At 38.6% G+C, this 3,153-nt stretch overlaps 1 long non-coding RNA gene across 1 annotated transcript; it reads right to left on the bottom strand.

The window, feature by feature from the left end:
* Positions 1-761: 761 nt before the first annotated feature.
* LOC120693279 lies at positions 762-2,435 on the bottom strand. The gene is made up of 3 exons (XR_005682951.1): positions 2,303-2,435; positions 997-1,158; positions 762-904 (listed from the first exon to the last, which is right to left on the bottom strand). It is a non-coding gene; the product is annotated as an uncharacterized LOC120693279 (long non-coding RNA).
* Positions 2,436-3,153: the final 718 nt, after the last annotated feature.

The following is a 3,153-nucleotide window of genomic DNA, read 5'->3' as shown; positions in this document are numbered from 1 at the left end:
CAACTTTCATAAAAAATTCTGAACAAAAAAGGGGGGCTGCTGAAAAAAAGTCAACAATCAAATTACTACTGAAAAGATTGGAATTACTAAAAAAGAATAATTACTGAAGAGATAGACTTACTGAAAGAATTACAGTTACTGAACTGTCTCAAATTACTAACGAATCAGACCACTCAAAAAAATACTAAAAAAGAGAAAAACTTATGTGTGAGTGCACACCTGAGGGGGAGGGGGTGGTGGTGCTGCTGCTGCTGCTGGTTGTGCCATAGAACTAGACGCAGCACCCTTTTGCATTACATCAGCGCCACGACCAAACATTCCCTAATAATAAGAAAAAAAGGTAACCCTATAGTTACTAGAAACAACTTTCAGAAAAAATTCTGAACAAAAAAGGGCAGGGGGGACTGCTGACAAAAAGTTAAATAGTTAGGAAACTGACCGCTCCAACGCCTCCAAAGATCCTCTTGATTTCATCAACAGCATGCTTGTGTGCTTCGTTGATTTCAAGTTTCCCTTCGGCTACAAGTCTGCTGCCCAGCTCAAATTTCTCCATCCCCGCATAAATTCTTCTATCACAATCGTGCAGAGCTTTCAAGGCTTCATTTTGCTGCTTGACATTGCCAATCTGAGAGATGAAGTCAGCTAAATGGGGCAAGAGACGCATCGAGGTAGCTGTGACATCACACGTGCCCACAGGCGCGTTTCCAGTTGGGTGCGCATTGCGCATGGATGGCGCAACTAATCGTATGCGCTTGCTTACTCTAGGGGCGCTGGGTGCGATGGGGACAGCAGCTTCCTTTGTCTTTGCACGACTGCGCTTTGGTGGAGGGGCCACAACCTCCTCGGGACTGGGAGCATCATCGCCACGCACATCTTCATAGCACGTTCCTACTTTGCTGCGAAACTAAAAAAAAGTAGTGAAAGTAGAAAAACTGATTAGAAAAAAGGTTAAAGAATAAAGACATTCAGGTGGAGAAAAAAAAGATTATCGCTTACTGGGAGATTGCCATATGTGACGGTCCCGTCATCCTGGGATTGTTTCCTGTCAGCCTTTGCAAGCTTGTCGACAATTGTCTTGTTGAACAATACAGCACGTGGAGTTTCTTTTGCATCTATGAGCATGTGCGAAGGACAAAAAAGGTTGTCCAAGTAATATATCTAATAAAAGAAAAAGCAACATGTGAAAGAAAAAAAAGGGAAAAATGCTGCATTTCATATTACTGAAAAACTTCAATGAGTACTGAAAATTACTGCTGAAAACTGGTGAAAATGCTGGAAATTACTGCTGAAAAATGCTGAACGACTTGCTTAAAAAAATTTACTGAAACTGCTGAAAAAATGCTAAAACTACTGTAACTACTAAACTACGGACTACCAAACCCAAAATTGCATGCTTAAGGAGTTACTGGACAAAAAGAGGACTACTTAATTTCTTTTGTGAACATGCTTAGCTATGTATCAAATCCAAAAATAACTGAAACAAAGTTACTGAAACTTTACAAGCTTACTACTGAACACTACAAGAGGGGTGGTACTGCTATAGCTCAAACTACTAAAGTATAATATTTACTCTTGCTTGGAACAACTAAATTGTATTGGTTCAGAAATTATTTTAGAATTATATAACATGGATTACTAAATAAAGATTAATTACAGAAGACATTGGATCGACTACTGAGAATCTGCTGGATTACTAAACATAATTACTGAGAAAGACATTGTACTAAATGTGCAAATATCAGTAGTTAAAAGAGCTGAACCCCCAGATTGAATACTTTGGAGGTATTGAAAAATGAGGATTACTGAACTATAGTCAATTTCAGAAAGATAGAAGATGGGCTGTTGAAGTATGATAAAGAATTACTGAACTACTGAAGACATTTGTGTGCTAATGTGCACAAGAATTCTGCAAAGAACAAATTGATTTCACATGCATGTTCATATGAACTGGATGCACTTCAAGACATTGGATGGTGCATATGAATTCTAAAAATAGCACATGCAGGAGTTGTCAATGTCTCCAATAAGATTAATAGGAAAAGGAACAAATGGCAGGGATATTGTTGCTTGTTCAAAGAAAATGCATAAGCTAAAAAAATATACTACTGAAATCACAGAAGTGTCGTCCAAAAAAAATACTAATGAACATTTAAAATTACTGAGATTCATGTGGATTACATGATTACCGGATCAATGAATTATTTTGATACAGGATTACTGAAATACTGAAATTCGGTAGAATTACTGAACTACTTAAACAGAAAAAATAATACTAAAAGGGTAAGAAAATGAGCGGTCATACCAATAAAAGTGCGACACAGCCCTGAACTGAAGGTGAATTGGATGATGACGATTTCTTCCATTTGGGTACCTTGTTTGCCAGATCATCGACAACAGCCGAGCAAAGATCAAACTTGCAAACATCATTTATATTCTTGCAGTAAATATAGGTGTCACCAGTTATCGACAAGCTAGTTGTCGGGAACAACAATCCATCAAACAATGCCATGAAGAAGCAGGTGATGCTCCAATCGTCACCATCTCCATGTTTTGCAAAATATTCTATAACCCACCTAGGGACCTCGTTTGGCTTCAGATCACTGTAACCCCTGGTGTTAGGTTTCTGTAATTGCCTATCATCGTGCAATTCCTCCATTACTTTTTCATCGCATATACGCCTAAGCTCAATCTGGTGATTCTTCCTTTCTATGCCATATAGAACCGGGAGAGTGTTGGGGCCATTTGGAATGCCAAGCATGGATTTCACCACGTGCGGGGTGATTGGCAACTCCCTCCCTTCAACAGTAATACGAAGAGGGTCAACCTTGAGGTGGTCCATGATGAATATGACCAACGACCTGTCTTCGATTGCATTTAATGAGAACCCAAGAAAATCCTCAAAACCCAAATCCTTCAACTTATCCTTCGTAGCATTGTCCATGCCATTCAATATATCAAAAATGGAACCGGGAGCACAACGTATGGTGGCATAGTTTCCCTTCTGTTCATGTCATTACAAAAAAAAGGGAACCAATGAAAAAAATACTGGAAAATACATGTGCTGCTAGCTAAAAAAATACTGGAATTAATGGGATTACTGGAGTACACGAACAAAAAATACATGTGATGCTAGCTAAAAAAATACTGGAAAAT

This window comes from Panicum virgatum, chromosome 9N (assembly GCF_016808335.1).
Source record: "Panicum virgatum strain AP13 chromosome 9N, P.virgatum_v5, whole genome shotgun sequence".
Lineage (NCBI taxonomy): Eukaryota > Viridiplantae > Streptophyta > Magnoliopsida > Poales > Poaceae > Panicum > Panicum virgatum.
Note: the sequence above shows the minus strand (reverse complement) of the source record. Positions and strands in the feature narration are given on the sequence as shown.